This window comes from Pituophis catenifer, unplaced genomic scaffold, assembly GCF_029215685.1.
Source record: "Pituophis catenifer annectens isolate HBS135680 unplaced genomic scaffold, rPitCat1.0.hap2 SCAF_8, whole genome shotgun sequence".
Lineage (NCBI taxonomy): Eukaryota > Metazoa > Chordata > Lepidosauria > Squamata > Colubridae > Pituophis > Pituophis catenifer.
Genome location: NW_027256888.1, coordinates 21,953,346 through 21,976,137, shown reverse-complemented (window position 1 = coordinate 21,976,137; position 22,792 = coordinate 21,953,346). Strand labels below are relative to the sequence as shown.

At 42.4% G+C, this 22,792-nt stretch overlaps 1 pseudogene; it reads left to right on the top strand.

Annotated features, from left to right (window-relative positions):
- The first annotated feature begins 253 nt into the window (after nucleotides 1-253).
- LOC139320700 (uncharacterized) lies at nucleotides 254-21,842 on the top strand (annotated as a pseudogene).
- The last annotated feature ends 950 nt before the right edge of the window (nucleotides 21,843-22,792 follow it).

Below are 22,792 nucleotides of genomic sequence, written 5' to 3'. Positions count from 1 at the left end.
TCCTTCCTTCCTATTCCAGAAACCGAGAGGGAATTAATTTCCCGCTGGCTCTGACCAATTTAAAGTGGCCGCTTCCGAGTTGGCCCCTTTTGTGTCAGCGGAGAATTGTTGTTTTTTTCCATTTCCACACCATCTTCCCCTTTAAGGCAGGAATGCTGTTACTAAAGCGGTCGGAGGAGTGGGCAAACTGAATCCCTCTGGCAGCAACAATCGGGGCAGTCCTTGGGCTTCGCTGCAGCTCTCTCAGGGCGCGATGGCATTCCCTTGCCTGGTAAGGGGCAACACTGAGGGATGCCGAAGCGATGTCGGAGTTGGCTCCACCGTGGAGGCAGGGAGAAAGTAGGGCTGGATTGATTGATTGAAGCGAGGCAGCAAATCTGCAGAGAGAGCCAGGCCCGCCGATCTGCGAGAAGCCAGAACTCGTGCTTGGGCTGCTGATTTGAGCCAAGTTAGGCTGGCTCAGTCCCCCCAATTGTGTGCTGCTGCCTCAGCGCAGAAAGAGGGGGCAATCCTGAAGTTGCACTACATCAATGTATATCCCAATCTAGATCACGCTGTAGTGTTGCAACTGAAGTTCCTCCAAAACTAGGGAGATTCAGCCTTAGGAAGAGAGGAAAAGGCTCTGGGTGGAAAGCTGGGGTGGGGGGGGGCTTTGCTTTACCATCTTCTAAGGCTCTGGAGGATTTAAGTAGCTTAACTGTGCTTGCTTGCCAATACCAGAATTACAGAGTTGGAAGGGACCTTTGGAGGTCTTCTAGTCCAGAGATCTCCAACCTTGGCAACTTTCTCTGCCTGGGCCTGATGCTTCCTGAGAGGCATGTCACTGCGTTTTTTATTTCCCAGCTGAGCTTCATTATTTTTGGACTAATAGACTTACTGTAGTTTGCCAAGTTCCTTATCAGTATTCTACTACGCATGACCGCATTCTTTCACTTGCTTCTCACACCTCTTTCCTTTGTTCTCTTGCCAGCAAGGTCCGGCTGAGAAATAGCCGGCAAGATTTACTTTCAAAATGTAGCAATTAACTTTTCTTAGTTAGTGAGGTGTTTTATTTTCTTTATAACAAATAAATGAGTTTTATTAGAGAACTTTTCTTCGCATTTCTTTTTCAGAATATTGCAACAAGGAGGAGCCACGATCCATCCTCTAATTAACCAGGGTGATTTGTCCCAGAGCCAAACATGGGATTAATCAACGCCCTGACATCTGGTAGCTCGGACGGTTCATTTATGGCTTTTTCCTTGTTTTGTTATTTCTGATAAGAGCGCATAGGCAATTAGTTTTTAGCTACTGAGGTACGCTAATTATCTTTGCTAAGATGCCGAAACAGAAGAAAAACAAATACAAAATGTATTTTGCTGAGAAGGTGGCAGAAAGGAGTTTTTCAGATTTCCAGCCCCTTACTTCAGCCACACGCCTGGAACTAGAAGCCGTGGGAACAGAAATGGAGGGAGATAAGACAGAAGCTGTTTTTGAAGGCGAAGCACTACGACTGAGGTCAGTAACTCCCCCTTCTAATTATGCCAGCTCTCAACCTGTCTCCCCAGAACCTTCTGAATTTGTAACGTTCGGTGCAAGGCCAAAACAAACTGCTGAGTAAAATTACTTCCACGCAGAGAGAGAAACAATTCATTATTCTCCTCGAAGCTCGAAGCTCACCCTGGATGAGCTGGCTATGAAAGCCTATTGTGACCGTATAAAACTCTAGGAACAGGAGCTATCCCAGGCAAAAATGGCTATATCTATGCTTGAGCAAGATAAGGGAGATAACTTAAGATTTTCAAAAAGTGCCATATTGTCTTCTTCCTCGGAGCCAAAGACACTCTCCCTGGTGGATCCTGTGTCAGGCCAATTAAGACAGAGGGCACTGCATACGTCACATGAAAGTCTCCCTGATCAAGTTACATATAAACCTGCCACACAATCATTCCTTGTAACTGGGCTGCCCGAAGCTAAAGGTGCAGCACCATCTGCTGGCGAAAGAAATTTACTACAGGAAGCTGAAAGAGAAAGGAGCTTAGATGAACATTTTAAATTACTACAGCAGACCCTGGCAAACCTGTCTCTAACTCACTCAGAGATTCAAGCTGAAATGCCACAAGTGTCTCCACGGGCTCAAACTCAAACACCCCCTGGTGGTGTTGATGTCTTTTTAGATGGAACACAGCCAAACTTAGTGCAGCAAAGGCAAATGACTGCATCTCCAGCAGGTCATGCCAATATTGCAGATCAAGCACAAATGGCAACTGGAATACAGCAGATTCCAGTGCATCAGCCACAGCAGCTACAAATGCCTGCATATGTGCCCCAGCCACAAGTGCAAATAGGGCCACCTCCTGGCCCACCTCCAATGGCACAACCAAGACCATTTTTAGGTCCACAACAGGCACAGCAAATACCACAGGCATTTCTGCCAGCACAGCCAGCGTACCAAATGCAGGCTCCTTACCAGGCATTTTCCGTCTCTCCACTAACTGGTGAGTCAAAACTAAAAATGTCAGGACACAATTACAAAGCCTGGGTCAGTGAGATTACACTATTGCTTCTTAGAGAAGGTACCCACTGCATGGTTTTTAACCCTCTTGGACCACCTTGGAATTTTGCAATATGAGATCTAGAGATAAGAGCTCGTACAACATTATTGATGTCCATGGATACTGAACTGCAGGTCACTTTTCCACCAAATACAACAGCCCGACAAATTTGGGCTGAATTGGAAAATTGCTACAGGCCTGTCTCAATTGAATCTTCATGTTTACTCATGTCTGAACTCCACAGTTCGAGATTGAAACCCGGTGAACAAATTGGAGGACACTTGACCAAACTGAAAGGATTGAGAACAGAATTGAGAGAAAGAGGCCATAACATTGAAGATATTCAAATGATCAGCATCATCATTAACTCTTTGAATTATGAATGGAAAGATGCTGTTACAAAAATTAACCAAGTCCCTATTGCTCAATGCACAGTGGACAATGTCTGTAGACTTTTAATTGAAGAAGAGGCATTCATGTTGGCCACGCCACATTTGAGAGGACCACCCGCATCAAGAGCTCCAGCTAGGCACCCCTTCTGAGGAAGGACCTACACTCCAAGGATGCCAAGATGCTACACCTGCGATTGTGTGGGACATGCCACCCGGGATTGTCCCCAACGAGTTCCAGCTCCCGTCACGTACCAGCCCAGAGGAACAGATTCCAGAGGCAGAGGCAGAGGCGGAAGACAAGGTCGTCGTGGTCCCCGGCGTGATCCACAAACTCCACTCGCCACATTGGCTTTAACCAATGATCCACAACCTCAACCAGAGTATGACAGACAACTTCTGTGGACTTTGGACAGTGGTGCAGCATTGCACGTTACCTACAGAAAGGAACTTTTTACAGAAATGCACGAGCCTGAACCAGAACTATGTGAACTTTATTCTTTTTCCAATCATCCTTGTCAGGTCAAAGGAAAAGGAACTGTTTATGTTGAAGAGCTCGATGCATTCATTCCTGATGTTTATTACATACCAACAGCAACCAGTAATTTGCTTAGTCAGAGTCACTTGTCTAGAATGTTAAAATTCCAGGTTCACCACCTTGAAAATGCAAGTTACATAGTTAAAGATGGAGATATTGTTGCTGGAACCATATTAATTGGTGGTGTTTATTACTTAAAGCCAAAGCCTAAAACACAAACACAGGCAAGTATACAAACTCCAAAAAGGGAAGGCACAGGCCCAGATAGAGATGCTCCAGAGAGAGATCCTGTTGCTACCCCTAAGGCTCCTAAAGCCAACAAAAAGAAAATTGGTAAACAGGTTGCTCAGAGCAAGCCTGAGGTTCCGCATAAAAATGTTAACGTTGAGAATTCACTAACAGGTAAACCTTTGCATTCCAGGTGTATCCATAAATGGCATAGAAGATTGGGGCATGCCAGTTTCTGTGTTCTTAGGAAGATGCTGGAGTTCGCAAAAGGTTTGGATCTAAAGGGGTGTAAGGTGTTTTTGGATTGTGCTGTCTGCAAAAAGGCCAAATCCAAAGCAGCAGCCATTCCCAAACACTCTACACGCCTGTCAACACGCATTTTTGATTTGGTTCACATTGACATAGTTGGTCCTTTCCCGCCATCATTTGGTGGTAGAAAATATTTTCTAACAATTGTTGATAATTACTCTAGATATGGATATGTATATCCTATGAAAGAAAAATCAGAGACTTTTCAGATCTTTAAAGACTTTGCAACCCTTGTTTCTACCCAACACCAAGTTCGCATCGCCAGAATTCAGAGTGATCGTAGTGCCGAGTTCATGTCTCAGCGTTTCCAGGACTGGATGCATAAGAATGGAATTATTCATCAGACTTCGGCCCCTGACACATCGGCTCACAATGGAGAGGTACTGCAAACCATGATGCGTTGTCTCCTAGAAGACGCCAACCTTGATATGATATACTGGGGTGAAGCTATCAAGTACGCAAATTACATTGTCAACCGTACTTGGAGCAGTGTAATAAATCAGACTCCTTTCTTCATGTTGTATGGCTACAAGCCCAATCTTAAAAACATCCATATTTTTGGTTCATATGCTATGGTGAACATTCCCTTAGCTCAAAGAAGAAAAGGAAGTCCAGCAGCAAAGAGACTGAGATTTATGGGTATTGATGATAACTCAAAATGGAGCAGATTTATTGACTCTAAACATGCAATTGTGATTTCCCAATCTGCTAATTTTGAGGAAGATATTGACTGGTCCAGGATTCATTCCAATGATCCTGGAGTTTATTTTCCCAGAGATAATACTGCTGATGCCATGCAGATTGATGATCAAGATTCCACTGATTCTTCTCAACCCGATGTTCCGTCTTCGCAAGCCACAGATGCTGATGCTAGCGACGAAAGTGAGGACGAGGACGAACCAGAAGAAGATTGGACAGTTGTTCCGAGATGTTCCAAGAGGGCCACAAAAGGAATCCCTCTACAACGATATTCTTGGCAACTGACAAAAGCACCCTTGCCTTTGATTTGCAATGTTACACTTCCACCTGATAATTTCACACAAATCAAGTAGCTCCCTGATTCAGAGCAAGACAAATGTTATGATGCAATGCAGGTTGAAATGGACAGTTTAAAGAAACTTAAAGTATTTACACCTGCAAAACCTCCAGCAAACAAAAAGGTCATTGGCACTCGATGGGTCTATAGAATCAAAAAGAAACCAAATGGTGAGTCACTGTACAAAGCCAGACTTGTAGCTCAGGGTTTCGCTCAACATTATCCTGAGGACTACACAAATACTTACTCACCGACAGTCAGAACTGAGAGTGTAAAAATTGCTTTAGCAACTGCAACTATCCTTGGTTTAGAAGTTTTCCAGTTTAATGTTGACACGGCTTATCTACATGCAGACCTAGATGAAGAGATTATGTGAAAAGTCCTCCAGGATTCCGACAGCAAGAAGGGGATACCTGGTTTTTAAACAAAAGTCTTTATGGTCTGAAACAATCTGGTTTATTTTATTTATTTTTTTTATTGAATTTTAAAAAAAGATATAAAGACAATACAAAAAATACAAAGACATTACAAAGACAAACAAATTCCCACCACCAACCTACCCACACCATACTTTACATATATGTTTTGATCATCATCAGAATATATATTGCTTTATAAGTTAATATATAAATGATACATTGTCAATTCAGGTGTTTTAAATTAGAAATAATCTTGCATCTCCTCTTTATTCATTTCCGATTTTAATTTTTCTACCCTATTCTCTTTCATCTATATTTGTACTGATTTTCTTTTCCAGCCATTGATACCACTGGTGCCACACAAGATAGAATTCACTTTCTTCTTTATCCTAGAGTTCTAGTGTCAGTCTATCCATTTCGGCACATTCTGTTATCTTTGAGATTAGTTTGTCTTTGGTTGGGAGTTGGTCTGATTTCCAATTTTGCGCGAACAGTAACCGTGCTGCTGTCAAAATGTGTATGATGAGGTATTTTGTCTCTTTGTTGTGTTGTGTTGTGTTGTTATCATTCCAAATAAAAAAAATTCTGGAGTGTTTTCTACTTGTTGATTTATTATTTCTTCAATAATTTCCTTTATGTCCTTCCAATATTGTTGGGCCTTTGTACATTTCCACCAGGCATGGTAGTATGTCCCCTTTTTTGTTTTGCACTTCCAACAGTGTGGGGAGGCGTTCGGGTATATTTTGGCTAATCTGGCTGGTGCTAAGTGCCATCTGTAAAACATTTTTATGAGGTTTTCTTTGTAGGGTATGGCTCTTGTCATTTTGATGTTCTGTTTCCACAATTTCTCTCAGTTTGCCAATTGAATGTTGTGCCCTATGTCCCTGGCCCACCTTATCATATTTTCTTTTACTGTTTCTTCCAATAATTTATATCTAAGAAAGTAATTATATAATTTGGTTATCATCTTTTGTTCTGGGCCTTGTAAAATCTTGTCCAATTCGTTCAAATTATTCAAGATTCCATATTGCTTTTTATCTGCTATGTGTCTTGAGTGTATTTGAGTATAGGGCCACCAATCGATATTTATGCCGGAGTTTTGGAGTTGCTGTCTTGAGATAAGTTCGCCTTCATGATTCAATAAGTCTTGGTACCGCATCATTTTTCCTATTTCGAGAGTGTTCGGGTATATCACTGCTTCCATCGGGGACCACCATTTTGGTATTTTAGTATAGTGAGTTCTCTTAATATCCTGCCAGATCTTGAATAATGAAGCTCGAATTATATGACGTTGGAAGTACATGTGTCGTTTATCCGATCCGTCCCATAGGAAAGCGTGCCATCCTCTTATTAAGTCAAAGCCTTCTAAATATAAAGTTCTTTTGTTGTCCAGTTCCATCCATTCTTTAATCCAGGTCAATCCTGATGCCTTGTAGTAGAGTTCCCAATCTGGTATTGCTAGGCCTCCTTTGTCTCGTGAATCCTGTAGGGCTTTGATTTTAATTCTGGCCTTCTTTCCCTGCCATATGTAATTCATTGTTGTTTTGTTGAGGTTCTTAAAGAAATCTCTTCCGGGGTGTATTGGTATCACTTGATATAAATATAGTGCTCTTGGTAATATATTCATTTTTATTGAGGCAATTCTGCCCATCAATGAGAGTTGTAATCTACTCCAAATTTCCAAGTCTTTTTTGATTTGTTTTAACAATTTGGTATAATTATCTTCTTTGATTGTAGTTGCTTTTGCTGTCAACCAAATACCTAGGTATTTTATTTTCTTTACTATTTGAAGTCCTAATTCTTGTTCTAATTTCAACTGCTGTGTTTGGGTCATATTTTTCGTCAATACTTTTGTCTTCTGCTTATTTATTTTGAGGCCCGCAACTTCCCTGTATTCCTCTATCATTGTCATCAACCTGGTTCCAGATCGTATTGGGTTTTCCAGTATGAAAATCACATCGTCTGCAAAGGCAAGTAATTTATACTCCTCTCCCCGGATCTTAAGGCCTTCTACGTCTTCCTCCTTCCTGATTTCCATTAATAAAACTTCCAGTGCGATTATAAATAATAGAGGTGACATGGGGCAACCTTGTCGTACTCCTTTCTGGATGTCAAAAATTTGTGTCATGTCACCATTTATTGCAATTTTGGCTGTTTGACAGGAGTAAATCTTTCTTATCAATTTAAGGAATTTCTCTCCGCAATTCATTAATTCAAGTTGTGTTGTAAGAAAGGACCAATTTAAGTTGTCAAAGGCCTTCTGGGCATCAAGAGATATTAAAGCTATTTCCTTGTCTATCTTCTTATCGTAATATTCCAGTATATCTATAATCGTTCTCAAATTATTTTTAATCTGCCTCCTGGGTATAAAGCCGTTTTGGTCTGTATGTATGTATTTATGAATTATTGTTTTAAGTCTCTGCGCTAATATTGACATGAATAGTTTGTAGTCCACATTGAGTAATGAAATGGGTCTGTAATTTCTAACTTGGGTCAGATCTAAATCTTCTTTGTGTATTAACGTAATAATGGTTTCTGTCCATGATTTTGGGATTTCAGCTGTCAATAATGCTGCGTTGAAGACTTGTAGCAATATTTCGTCTATTTCTTGTTGGGAGTGTTTATAAAATTCAGTAGGAATTCCATCTGGTCCTGGAGTTTTATTGTTCTTTTGTTTTTTGCGAGCTTCAGTCAATTCAATCATTGTTATGGGGCGGTTCAGGGTCTCTCTATGCTCTTCTTCGAATTGTGTAATATTCACTTTACTAAGATATTTTCGAATTTGGTCTTCCGGGACATCTTCCTGCCGATAGAGATTCTGAAAGAATGTTTTGACTATGTTTTTCTTATCTACGTGTGTGTGGAATAAAGTTCCTGATTCGTCCTGGAGGTGGTGTATAATTCTTTTGTCTGTTTGCTTTTTTAATTTATGAGCTAACCAGCGTCCAGTTTTGTTTGCATGTTCAAAGTTGGTCTGTTTTGCCATTTTTATTTTTTGTGCCAAATCAACTTTTGTAGTCAAATTCAATTTGTGTTTAGCCAAATTAAGTTTTTGCTGTGCTATCTTATTATTAGGGTGCTGTTGTAATTTAGTTTCCTCTATCTTGATTTCTTCCAATAAGTCATTCCTGATTCTTTGTTTCTCTTTTTTTCTTTTTGCCACGTATGCAATGGTTAAGCCCCTAATATATGCTTTCGTCGTGTCCCATAAATTTTGTAACGACGTTTGGTCCTTTGTGTTAATTTGGAAAAATATCTTAATCTCCTTTTCTATCATTTGTAGATACTCTTTTTCCTTTATAATACTTGTGTCCATTTTCCATCTTTTTTGTTTTCGGGAGCCTTTCCAAATTATTTTAATGGGGTTGTGGTCGGCCCATATGTTAGGCATAATTTCTACGTCGTGTGTTTCTTTACTTAGTTGGGGTGTCATCCAAGCCATATCCAATCTTGACCACGATTGATGTGGGCCAGAAAAGTATGTGTACTGTTTGGTTGTAGTATTTAATTCTCGCCAAGTGTCATGTAGACTCATTTCTTGTACCAAATTCTTGAATGTTTGTGGCAGTGTCTTCCTTTTGATCTTATTCTTCCTGTTACTATAGTAGTCTTCTCATGTGTTGACAATTGCATTAAAATCTCCGACAATGCAGATATTTTCATAATCCAACTCTTTTAATTTATCGTGTAATTTTTTATAAAAATCTATTTGGTTTCCATTTGGAGCGTAGATGGCTACTAATAGTATTATTTTCGTTTCCAGTTTTACTTCTATTATTAAGACTCGACCCTCTTTGTCCACATATATTGGCTTTGTTCTTATATGGTCTCTAACATATATTACCACTCCCCTTTTTTTACAGTCGCCTAAGGATGTGTACATTACTCCTAATTTTTTATTTTCGAGTAATTTTTTCTGTTGTTTTTTTATGTGTACCTCTTGTAACGTGATTATATCTGCTCCTAATTTTTGCAGTTTAGTGAATATCTGATGTCTTTTACTTGGTGAGTTTAGACCATTTATATTTATAGAAATGAGTTTTAGTTCTTCTTCCATTCCTGGTGTTGTTTATTTGTCTGTTATTTTAAGTTTTGTTGTGTTTCTTGTGACTCTTTGTGTAGTCCCCGTCATTTCCTCCTTCCCCAGCTTTCCCTTCTTCCGTTCCTTGTCCTCCTTGTTTGTTGGTTGCTCTTCTTGGTCACTGGGGTTTGAATCTTCTCTGCCTCCTCTGCTCTCCTGTTCTCCTTCATATCCTAAATGTTGATCTGCAAAGTCCTGGGCTTTTTCTATGGTGTCGATTCTAAATTTTCTTCCTTCCCAAGAAATGAGTACTCCTTCTGGTATAAGCCATCTAAATTTTATCTTGAGTTTATTTAACTGTCAGGTTAAGAAGTTATATTCTCTTCTCCTATCCCTGGCCCTTCTCGGTACTTGTTTTAGCGTTAGAACTTCCCTCCCTTTGTACATAACTGTCTCCTCTCTCATCTTTCGGTATATTTCTTCTTTCATTGTTTTTTTTGTAAATCTGATGTGTACTTCTTTAGGGAGTTTGTTTCTTCTGGCATAGTTTGTGAAGGCCCTGTAAATTTCATCGATACCACCTCTTATTTCATCTTTATCTTTATGTGTCGCCTTTGCCAAGATTCCAACCATAATTTCGCCCAAGTCTTCATCTCTCTGTTCTTCTATATTTTGAAATCTTAAGTAGAAAGATGCCTTTTCCATTTCAAGAAATGTCAATGCATCTTCTGTGTCTCGACTCCTTGTCGCTTGTTGATTCTCCATCTGTTCCAACCTGGTAGCTGTGGCTTCCGCCTTTTCCTCAACTTTATGGATTCTCTGTTCGTTTTCGGTTATATTTTGTTGAATTTTCTCTATTTTCTCATCTATATTTCTAATCTCATCTTTAATTTCCCCTACATCCAATCGCATTTGTTCATGGTTCCTTTTGGTTTCATCATGATTCAGGGTCATCTTATCTTCCATCCTTTTCATTCCCTCCTGGATCATTGCAAGGGCAGCTTGGATGTTTTGGATACCTATGTTAGTCTTTTCTTTATCTGTTGTTTCCCCTGTCTTCTGCTGAACTGGGGAAGCCACCAATAGTGTTTGGGTTGGAGATATTTTCTTGGTTGATTTAATAGTAGTTGGTATGTTAGAGGTTGCCATATCTATTATGCTTATTATTTTTGCCCACAATTTCATAAAATTCTCACATATAGTGTTTATAACCTGGATGCAGGATTATTTTTACAAGGTTTTTTCAGAATATTTCTAATTAATAATACGATATTGGGAAAAGAGCAAAAAGGAAAGCAGGGGGGGGAAGCAAGAGAAGGGGGGAACAACGGGGAAAATGTAAGTTTCTAACAATTCATTAATTACCTTATTCTTCAATTACTTACAGAATAAAATGTATTTTATTATAATAGTTCTAAAATAGTATCAATATCAGTTTAATTATTATAGTTCTATCTAATTATTTAAATTAATTTACTGTATATGAATAAATTGATTAAATATAATTAAAGATAATATGCAATAATTGTTTGATTAATTTTGAATAGACAAATTAGACAAACTGCTTAAGAGAAAAACTAATAAGTTATTAAAGATTATTTTCTGGGTCTAGTATCTTATGATATATAGTAGAATAAACTTAAATCGTACCAAGCATATATATATTGTCCATTAACTATAGTCTTTTATCTTTCTTGGTGTTATGTAAACTTATCTTTCTTCCAACCAAATACGGTTCCAAAAGTCTGAATCGCCCTGTTCACTTTGATTATTCCACCATCCAATTTAATCTATAGTCCTCTGTGTTCCTATTATTAGAATCCACATCCGGTCCCAAGGGTGTAATGTTATATCCTCTATTTAAGTCCTTATCGTCTGGTTCATCAGCTATTAGTCAATATTTAAATTGTTCAATCCAAACAGTTCAGTCTCTGGTAGTCAAATAATCAAAGTCCCTCACACTTTGTATCAGTTTTGTATCCTAATCTTCGCAAGAAGTATCACTAAAAGATAGTTTGTATAAATCCACTCCAATCAATTTTACCGGAGTTTGTCCCAACTCTCCGCACTCTCCCACAAACTTTTTCTTTCTCGAATTATCTAGTTCAATCCACTCTGGCAACTCCACATCAGTAAAATCCAATACGATCAGTTTGTAAAGATCCGTCCAGGTTCCTCTCCTCTCGTCCGATCTCCGGCACTCCACACTGCACATGCTCTCTCCGCTCACTCCGGTGCTGCACGGTCCGTTCTTATTTTATTTTTTATCCAACTCTCTCCGCTCAATCCAGTCCACACTTATAAAATCCAATAGTAATATCCAAGTCTTTTTAAATTATTCACTATTCTCGTCGCAGTATTCATAGGAATTACCTTCTTCCGCTCTTCCGCTCTCACTGTACACTCAGTTGTTCAGATTTTTGCGCTGTCACTTTGCTTTCAAAATGGCTCCGTTCCGATCTATCTTCAGTCGCCGCTTATCCTCTTTCTTTTTTCGGGTTTCTCCTCCACCAGCGCTGCTTCTTACTATCAGGTAGTTTTTTGGGTTTTTCTAGATAATAGTCTTCTGTTGATGACCTCTTATAGTTTTCAATCTTTGCTTCCCTCTTATACAGTTATCAGCGCCTCCGGCCAGCCCCGTAAGGCTGGTTTTTCCTCACTCTGGATTAAGGGCTTTATCTTGTACCTTCGGAGAAGTTGCGATCTCCTCCGAGGTCCTAAGATGTTCCCCTTTAAACTATTGATCACTACGAGATCAATAGCGCCTGTTTCAGCTCCAGATGCGGTATTGTTAGGGACTCAGGAGCGGAGCATCGCCCCTTTCATCCCTAACGCGCTGAGATCGCCGCCGGAAGTCCTGAAACAATCTGGTTTAATGTGGTTTTTATGTCTTACTGACAAACTAAATTCAATGGGCTTTATTAAATCCGAAACTGATGAGTGCGTGTTCACAAAAAGATCTAACAATGCATATGAGATAGTTCTTGTTTATGTTGATGATATTGTTTATATTGGTCCAAATAAGCAAATGAGTGAAATTTTTGCCAAAACTTTGCAGAGATACTTCACATTGAAATCATTAGGTCACATTAGCACTTATTTAGGTGTTCAGATTGAAAAAACACAGAAGGGGTTTAGTCTTTCACAAGAGGATAAAATTGAACAAGTTTTGCATCATTGCAACATGAAGGATGCTAACACAACAAAGACACCCATGCAAACAGATTTTCACAACTTGACACAAGAAGAAAGTCCTGAGTTCGAGGATCAAACACTTTATCGTTCAGTCATTGGGTCACTATTGTACATTAGTAGTTGGACCAGACCCGACATTGCACTTAGTGTTAATCTCTTATCACGACACGTAGGTAAGGCAAAACAGTTTCATTGGACATGTATTAAGAAATTATTGAGATACCTAAAATACACCAAACATTTGAAGTTATTGTTAGAACCAACACATACTGATTATGCAGAATTATGTTGTTATGCAGATTCTGATTGAGCAAGTGATAAGAAATCACGTAAAAGTACTTCAGGTTATATGATGTTCTTAAATGGATGTCCTGTTTATTGGCAAGTACGTAAACAGAATTTTGTTTCTTGTTCATCTACTGAAGCTGAATATGCTTGTGTTTCAGATGCATGTAATTCTCTAACTTGGTTTGATGCTTTAGTCACAGATATCTGGACACACCCGATCCGACCGATCACCGTGATGGAAGACAATAAATCGGTGGTTTATATTTCTGAATCACATTTTATAGGTTCTAGGTCCAGACACATTGACATCCGTTATCAAAACATAAAACATTTAGTGAAAAAAGGTTTTGTCAAAATGCAATATGTATCTACACATGATCAAATTGCTGATATACTCAACAAACCACTTCCAGCAGCTCAACACGAGTATCTGCATAAGAAGATGTGCCTTATTTGATGATGTACTGATATTCGCTCAACTGGCAAAGAAGGGGGAATGTCACTGCGTTTTTTATTTCCCAGCTGAGCTTCATTATTTTTGGACTAATAGACTTACTATAGTTTGCCAAGTTCCTTATCAGTATTCTACTACGCATGTCTGCATTCTTTCACTTGCTTCTCACACCTCTTTCCTTTGTTCTCTTGCCAGCAAAGTCCGGCTGAGAAATAGCCGGCAAGATTTACTTTCAAAATGTAGCAATTAACTTTTCTTAATTAGTGAGGTGTTTTATTTTCTTTATAACAAATAAATGAGTTTTATTAGAGAACTTTTCTTCGCGTTTCTTTTTCAGAATATTGCAACAAGGAGGAGCCACGATCCATCCTCTAATTAACCAGGGTGATTTGTCCCAGAGCCAAACATGGGATTAATCAACGCCCTGACAAGGCAGGGGGTCTCTCCAAATGGGACCCCCTCCCCAAAAGGCTGGCCCAAAGCCCTAGCTCAGAGGTCTTCAAACTTGGCAGCTTTAAGACTTGTGGACTTCAACTCCCAGAATTCTCTAGCCAGCATAGCTGGTTGGGGAATTCTGGGTGGTTGAAGTCTGCCAGGCTTAAAGTTGCCAAGGTTGGAGATCTCTGGACTAGAAGATAAATGATGGCATAAATGATGACCGGTCAAAAGTGTGAGGACCTGTCAGAAATCACTTTTTTAAGCCCTCTGGGTAGTTCCTATGTGCATATGGACTATTCAGAGGACTGAAAAAGTTATTTTTGACCAGTCCTCGCACTTTTGAACAGTCCTTGAACTTACGACTGTCCTCACATTTTACGTTTTGCGCCCTATCTTGTCACCGTGGTGAAGAGAAGTAGTGGTGAAATGACTGACACAGTTGTTAAGAATGCCGCAACGGGCATAAATGTGAGGATGGTCATAAGTGCGATGACTGGTCAAAAGTGCAAATATCAGTCAGAAATGACTTTTTTTAGCCCTCTGAGTAGTCCCTATGTACATAGCCACGCCCACTCAGTCACATGACCAGCTAGCCACACCCACCCAGTCACATGACCAGCTAGCCACACCCACCCAGTCACATGACCACCAAGCCACACCCCCAACTAAGCCATGCCCACCGAACCGGTTGTTAAAAAAATTGAATCCCACCATTGGACACGGTCGTCTGCAAAAGCCTGTACTTTAAAATTTTCTTTCTTAATTTCTAACCCTTTGTTTGTCTTCTCGAATTATTCTGGTCAAAATTTCTAATGATAGTATAATAGCAGTGATAGTGGACAGCCTTGTCTTGTGCCTCTTTCTGCAGATTAAGTTCTGATATCATTTCAAAAAATGATTTTGGTAATACGTTTTTCTTCTTATTTTTCTTATTGCTTTTATAGACTTTTTTAACATCCACTATTGCATTAAAATCCCCAATTATGCATAAATTTTCATATTCCATTTCTATTATTTTATTGTGTATTTTTTTTAAGAATTCATGCTGGTTTTTGTTTGGTGCATGTATTGCCATGAGTAATATTTGTTTTTGCTTCACTTCTAACTCTATCATTAAAATTCTACCCTCTTCATCTGAGTTTATTAATTTTGATTTTATTCTTTCTTTAACATATGTTGCAATTCCTCTTTTCTTTTTTTGTGCTAAGGTTGTATAAAGTTTCCCTATTTTTGTATTTTCCAGTAATTTACTATGTTCTTTCTTAATATGCACTTCTTATAAGCATATCACATGTACATCTAATTTCTGTAATTTAGCAAAGGATTGCATTTTTTTTCTTGGTGCATTTAATCCATTTATGTTTATAGAAAGCAATTTGATTTCCTCTTCCATTTTTTTAACTTAATCTGTTTTCTTGTGTTTCTTGTCTCCCTTTGTACTCTCCCTCTTGCGCCTTCTCTTTCTGCTCGTTCTCTTTCCTGTGTCCTTTTTCCTTCTCTCTCCCTCTCTTTTTCCTCTGTTTGATTTTCTTTCTGGCTTCTACTCTCCAGCTCTTCTCTATTTTCTTGTTCCTCTTCCTGTGTGAAATGGTGTTCATAAAATTCCTGCGCTTTTTCCAGTGTATCTATTTTTAAAAAATTTCTTGCCATGTTATCACTATGCCTTCCGGCACCAATCACCTAAACATGACCTTATATCTTACTAGTTGAGTTATTAGGAACTGGTACTGTCTTCTCTGGTTTCTTATCTTTCATGGTATTTGTTTCAATGTTATTATTTCTTTCCCCATGTGTGTTATTGGTTATTCCCTAGGGTTTTTTTTATATATTTCATCCCTTATCGCTCTTTTAGTGAACCTTATGTGTATTTCTTTAGCTAATCTGTGCCTTTGTGCATAATTGGTATGCACTCTATATACTTTGTCTATATCTCTTCTTACTTCTTGTTTGTCCTTCTGTACCGTCTCTGCAAGAATCTCTGCCATTTTCTCTCCCAAGTCTTCCTCCTTTTCTTCCGTGATATTTTGAAATCTTAAATAATAAGACGCCTTTTCCATCTCGAGGGAGGTGATTGATTTTCTGCTAATTCTCTGTTCACTAGCATACACTTCTGCTCCACTGTCTCCATTTTACGATCTACTTGATCCATTTTTGTTTCCACTGTTTTTATCCTCTGCTCGTTTTCTATGATAGCTTGTTGGATATTCCCTATTTTATCATTCATGTTTTTAATGTCTCCTTTCATTTCTCCAATTTCAGTTTTAATTTCTTTATGATATGTTTTCGTTTCTTCATGATTATGTGCTATCGCCTCTTGTGTTTTGGTCATTGTTTCCTAAATCATTTGCAGTGAAGCTGTCGAGTGTCAAGTCAACTCGACATAAAATGGGGAGGGGGAATCTTCGCAGATCCTACAATGAAGGACGGGATCCTACCAGACAACGACGTTCACAATGACTGTACCATGGTGGTGGTGGGGTGTCTATGCTGTCTGCAGCTTTGCACATTAGTGATGGGGAGGGGTTAGGTCCGGAATCAGAAGCGGTCAGTCACCCCGCAGCCGGGATAGGGCAAGACGACTGGAGAGGGGGGTGTTCCCAGCCGCTGCAAAAGAAGGGCTGAACCAGGAAGTAACGCCAATTGGCTATGGCCACTCCCAGGCTAATTGAAACAGGGATAAAGGGGCATGGGGAGGAGCCCAACCCCAACACTGACTTTCTGTTTTCTTTAACATTCGTGTGTGACTGCACCGAGAAATGAGAATTAACCCTGCTTACAACCTCGTGCTTTGCCTGCGAGTCATGTTTTCAGCAGTTCAAGCCAGCTTGGTGAACAACATACGACAGAAAGTTGGCAAGAGGATGATGGGGAGTGGAGTTACTCCACGGGACTGGGGTCCACCACCCTGGACATTCTGCGGGAGAGGTTTGGAGAAGCAAGTTTACAGGACGCCCCTTCCTGGCAACCCTGGGCGACCAGATTGGAGGCTCCAGCATCCTGGCAGGGAGGAGGACTGTCCAGGAGCACAGACACATGCTTCCAATTAGCCAGCCTGAAATTGCGACTAGCGAGAAGTTGACCGCGGCCGTGGGAGCCGCTGGCAACAACATCCACAACCCCATCGGGGGGACGCCCTCAGAGGGGTGGAGCAAGATGGCCCCATGCGGCAAGGGCTGGTTATGATGCTGCCAGGCAACAAGAGGCTTCACGGAGAGGGAATGGGAGGGATACGCAGGAACCCCGGCCACCGCCTGGAGCTGTTCCCCTATGGGTACCAGGGAATTGGCCACAATGGCAGGTGTGGGGGTCCCCTCCCATTCAGACCACCTTTGATGGCAGTGCAGATTGAGTTTCTATTTTTTTGAGCCAGGTGCTCAGTTATCTCGATCTTTACGGACACCTGTATCCCTCCCAGTGGTCCATGGTGGTAGCTATAACTAATGTACTAACGGGGGAGGCTGCTAACTGGGTCGCTGACCTCCATAGCGACCATGCATGGGAGCTGGTTGATGTAGGGTTATTTCTGGAAGCCTTAAGAAGCCGGTTTGAAGATGACACTCACACCCAAGTGGTGGAGGGGGAGTTGGTCTCGTTAAAGCAAAAAGGCCGGCCTGTTAAAGACTATATTAAGGAGTTTCGGGTTCTTGCTGGACGGCTACGAACCTGGCCAGGGCGGCTGTTGGTGCACCATTTCCAGTTGGGATTGGATAAGGACATTAGACAAGCTTGTGTCTATAGGGGCCTACTGCCCCGGCTAACTGAATGGTTTAGAGCTGCAGTAGACCTCGATGTGGGTTTGCAGGAGTTCCGGCCTCAGGGGGTGAATGTTACACAACCTCGATGACAGGTAGAGAGATCGAACCCCGTCAGGGGTTCAGGGTGGCCCAGCTCTTCGCTCCACAGAGTCAGCGGCCAGAGGCGTGTTCTGCTGCTTTCGATGTGACCAACCAGGCCATCCGGCTCTTGATTGTCCTTTACCTCCTGTTCAGGCCAAGGCACAGACACCAGGAATGGGTCGCACACCCAGGGGCCGGGCTCGACCAGGAGTGGACCAATCCCGTTTGGCTGCCCAAACTCCAAGCAGCAGCCCATGTTCGCCTCCAAAGGAGGCCGCTGGTCCGAGTGTGCCGGAAGGAGGCTCCGTCACCGTGAATGATGATGAGGAAAGCGACCTGAATGATCCCATGGTAAGTGCACCAATTCGTTCCTTTGTTATATCATTGGGGAGCATTAATAGACTCTGGCTGCACCAGGTGCTTAATGAGCAGAGCGATTGTTGATGACCTGGGATTACGCACGGTGAATTTAAGGACTCTGATAAAGTTCGAACAAATGGATGGCTCTGTCTTGGGGGGGAGGCATCTAAATTCATCACCGAATTAGTGGAATTGCAAATAGGGGAGCATAAAGAGACCTTACACTTCATTGTAATAGAACATATGATTGAGCCCCTCATTCTGGGACTGGTGTGGCTGGACAAATGGAAGCCCCACATATGGTGGGAAGGGGGGTATCGAAAACTACGGCTTATAATAGGCCCAGAGCCAGAACCCAAGGAACAGACGGAGCGAGCTGGGGGACAGGGGGAGGAACCTTGTGGATTCCCAAGCATGTATAGTGATTTAAGGCAGGTTTTTGACAAGAAGGAGAGTGAGGTTCTCCCACCCCATCGAACAACAGATTGCGCAATCGAGCTGGTCCTAGGGGCTAAACTATCGAAATCCCGGATGTACGCTATGACCCAACCCGAAATGGAGGAGTTGCGCCGGTATATCGACAAAAATCTCGCAAGAGGGTTCATTGAGCCCAGCAGGTCGCGGGTGGCGGCACCTGTGCTGTTTAGGAAGAAGGATGGGGGTTACGTCTTTGCGTAGACTTTTGAGGATTGAACGCGGTGTGCGTTGAGTATCTATACCCTCTCCCCCTAATTAAAGACCTCCTGGCCGTATTGTCCACCGGACGGATTTTTACAAAACTCGACCTGTGTGAGGCCTACTACCGTGTGCGCATCAAACATGGTGATGAATGGAAAACCACCTTTAATTGTCCATTAGGCAGTTATAAATTCAAAGTAATGCCATTTGGCCTACAGGGCGCTCCTGCCGTCTTCATGCAGGTCATCAATAAGGTGTTGCATGAGCATCTTTATAGAGGTGTGCTAGTGTATCTTGATGACATCTTAATATACACAAAAACGATGGAAGAGCACGTCCAGTTGGTCTAACAGGTACTGAGCAAATTGTTAACCCCACACCTCTTCGTTAAATTATCGAAATGTGAGTTTCATCGTACACAGTTGGATTATTTAGGGTACCGTATTTCGGAAGCCAGGGTGGAAATGGACCCAGGTAAGGTGAAAACAGTCTTAGAATGGCAAGCGCCTCTGACAAGGAAACAACTACAGAGCTTCCTTGGCTTTGCCAACTTTTATAGACAGTTTATTCCAGAGTTTACACAGGTGGCTTTACCTTTGACAGACCTCTTGTGCACCAAGCATACTGGTGGAAAGGCGAGACCCGGCCAGAAGTTGCAGTGGACGATTGAGTGTCAGCGAGCATTTGAACAACTAAAGATGCTGTTCTCTTGGAGCCCTATTTTGAAACACCCTGACCCAAACCTCTTGTTCATCATTCAAGCAGATGCCAGCGACGTAGCTGTGGGTGCTGTGTTGCTACAAAAGGCGGAAAATGGAACATTGCACCCTTGTGCTTATACTTCCCGGAAGCTAACCCCAGCCGAGAGAGGCTGGGCAATCTGGGAAAAAGAGGCCTTCGCAGTCCGGTGGGCCTTACTTACATGGCAACACCTCTTGGAGGAGATTGGTACCAAATTTGAGATGTGGACTGATCATAAGAACTTACAAGCCCTCCAAACGCCAAAAAGGTTGACCCCAAAACAGGTACGCTGGGCTCAATATTTCCAACGTTTCAAATTTGACCTGAAGTATGTACCGGGGGGGAAGAACTTTCTGGCGGATGCTTTGTCATGAATGCCTCAGTTTCAAAGCAAAAGAGAGGAGGTTGTCCAAGCGATGATACCAAAAGGCCTAAGCGAAGACTGCTTAAATACTAGAGAACACTTGTGGCAAATGGACCTATGTCGCAAGATGGGCAAAGACCCTTGGGTTCATACCCATAAATCAATATTAACACACCGGGATGGGATCACATGGATGGGATCTCGCATCTATGTACCCGTGGCTTTACGATGAGCAGTGTTACGACTCAAAACTGGCCGGTCATTTTGGTCTCCTCAAGACATTACATTTAACCAGATGTCAATTCTGGTGGCCACAACTATGGAAAGATGTCAAACAATACGTAAAAGAATGTTCAACGTGCACAATGACGAAACCCCAGTCTGGACAGCCCTTGGGACTCTTGCAATCAGTAGCTAACCCTAGGGAACCTTGGGAGGAGATTGCTATGGACTTTGTGGTAGAGTTAGGGGTGGGAGGCACTGTGTTGTGGTGGTTCTCCTCCTTTCTCTCTGACCGGTCGCAGTCTGTGTTGACAGGGGGACAGAGGTCGACCCCGAGGCCCCTCATATGTGGGGTGCCGCAAGGGTCGGTCCTCTCACCTCTCCTGTTCAACATTTATGTGAAGCCGCTGGGCGAGATCATCCGTGGTTTCGGGGTGGAGTACCATCAGTACGCTGATGACACCCAGCTGTACATCTCCACCCCGGATCACCCCAACGATGCCCTTGAAGTGATGTCCCGGTGCCTGGAGGCCGTACGGATCTGGATGGGGAGGAACAGGCTCAGGCTCAACCCATCCAAGACCGAGTGGCTGTGGTTTCCGACGTCCCGATATAGCCAGTTGATGCCATCACTGACTATTGGGGGCGAATCATTGGCCCCCACGGAGAGGGCTCGCAACTTGGGCGTCCTCCTGGATTCACGGCTGTCTTTAGAAGAGCACTTGACGGCCGTGACCGGGAGGATTTTTTATCAGGTCCGCCTGATTCACCAGTTGCGTCCCTTTCTGGATCGGGACTCGTTACGCACAGTCACTCATGCCCTCGTCACCTCCCGCCTGGACTATTGTAATGCTCTCTACATGGGGCTCCCCTTGAGGAGCACCCGGAGGCTCCAACTGGCGCAGAGTGCGGCCGCGCGGGTGGTAATGGGAGCGACATGGCGCTCCCATGTAACACCTCTCCTGCGCGAGCTGCACTGGCTCCCGGTGGTCTTCCGGGTGCGCTTCAAGGTTTTGGTTACCACCTTTAAAGCACTCCATGGCTTAGGGCCTGGTTATTTACGGGACCGCCTACTACCACCAATAGCCTCCCACCGGCCAGTACGCTCTCATAGAGAGGGACTCCTCCGGGTGCCGTCAGCCAAACAGTGTCGACTGGCGGCCCCTAGGGGGAGAGCCTTCTCTGTGGGGGCACCTACCATCTGGAATGAGCTCCCCCCGGAGATACGGAGGATCCCGGATCTGCGCTCCTTCCGCCGTGCTGTGAAGACCTTTTTATTCCATCAAGCGGGCTTGGCCTGATCTCTTCCCTTTTTAAATATGTAAATTTTAATCTGTTTTTAAATTATTGGGGTATTTTAATTTGTCTGGGCCAAAAAGTTTAATTTGATTTTATCGGGTTTTTAAATTTTGTGTATTTATGTATTTTATTGTTGGCTGTTCACCGCCCTGAGTCCTTCGGGAGTAGGGCGGTATACAAATCAAATAAACTAAACTAAACTAAACTAAACCTTCCTAATAGTAATGGAAATACTGTCATCTGGACCATAATCGACCTCTTTTCTAAGCAGGCCCATTTCGTTCCGTGTAACGGTTTGCCATTGGCTAGGAAGCTGTCAAGGATGTTCATCCAATACGTCTACCGTCTCCATGGGGTCCCACGGCGAATCATCTCGGATAGGGGCGTTCAGTTCACCGCCCGCTTTTGGCGCAAGTTTCTAACAACCATCGGCTCCTCTCAAGGACTAAGTACCACCTATCATCCAAGTACTAATGGCCGCAGAATGGGCTAACGCCATGGTGGAATGCTATTTACATTGCTACATGTTGTATCAGCAAAACGACTGGGCAGACCTTCTGCCGTTTGCGGAAATAGCCTATAATAATACTGTCCACTGTAATATAGGTACCACACCTTTCAAAGTCATCTCCGGCAAAGAATTTAGGGCCATTCCTAAGTTAGACGATCAGAACAAAGAACAAGTGTCCCCTGATGAATGGAGTAGTCGTATCAGTAAAGTGTGGCCACAAGTAAAAGCCACACTAACCAAAGCGAGGGACGAATATAAAGCCTATGCCGATAAGAGGCGGGCTACCCATAAACCATTTCAAGTAAGGGATCAGGTGTACCTCTCAACCAAATATATACGGTTAAAAACCCCAGGCAGGAAACTAAGTCCTCAGTACCTAGGTCCATTCCGGGTTCGTAAGGTAGTCAACCCTGTTACAGTGGTCCTGCAATTGCCATCATATCTGGGAAAGGTCCACCCCGTCTTCCATTGTAGTTTATTAAAACCGGTGGACAAACCAATAAATGTCCCACCTTCCAGCCCTGTAAGGGACAATCATTATGAGGTAGACGGGATTCTCGATTCCTGGGTCTGTCATGGCGGGCTACAATACCTGGTCAAATGGAAGGGGTATCCCTTAGCGGATGCATCCTGGGTGGGGGCGGCAGACCTAAACACCATGAAACTTTTAAAAAAAATCATAAAACCCACCCAACAAAACCCGGTCCTATAACCTAACCCTCTCTCTTTCATATTTTGCAGGTGGACTCCTGGTAGAGGGGACCACCTGTCATGTGTCAAGTCAACCGACATAAAATGGGGAGGGGGAGTCTTCGCAGATCCTACAATGAAGGATGGGATCCTACCAGACAACAACGTTCATGATGACTGTACCATGGTGGTGAGGGGGTGTCTACGCTGTCCGCAGCTTTGCACGTTGGTGATGGGGAGGG